Here is a 215-nt window from a genome sequence, read left to right on the forward strand (position 1 = left end):
TTGATAAAACGTGATATAGTTTCTACCGCTGCTTCTCTCCAAGTAGTCCTACGGGAACTGAAGCGCACAAGGCAGTAGTACTCTTTTTAATTAGCGAAGCATCCTAGTCCTTCTTTTGTTATTTCCTTCAGCACCACTTGCGATTCCTCCAATGCCTCCCGAGCTGGTCGGAGTTGCAAAAGCATTACCTTATTTTATTATTCTTACTGTGGAGG

The sequence above is a fragment of the Penaeus monodon genome, chromosome 31, assembly GCF_015228065.2.
Source record: "Penaeus monodon isolate SGIC_2016 chromosome 31, NSTDA_Pmon_1, whole genome shotgun sequence".
Taxonomy (NCBI): Eukaryota; Metazoa; Arthropoda; class Malacostraca; order Decapoda; family Penaeidae; genus Penaeus; species Penaeus monodon.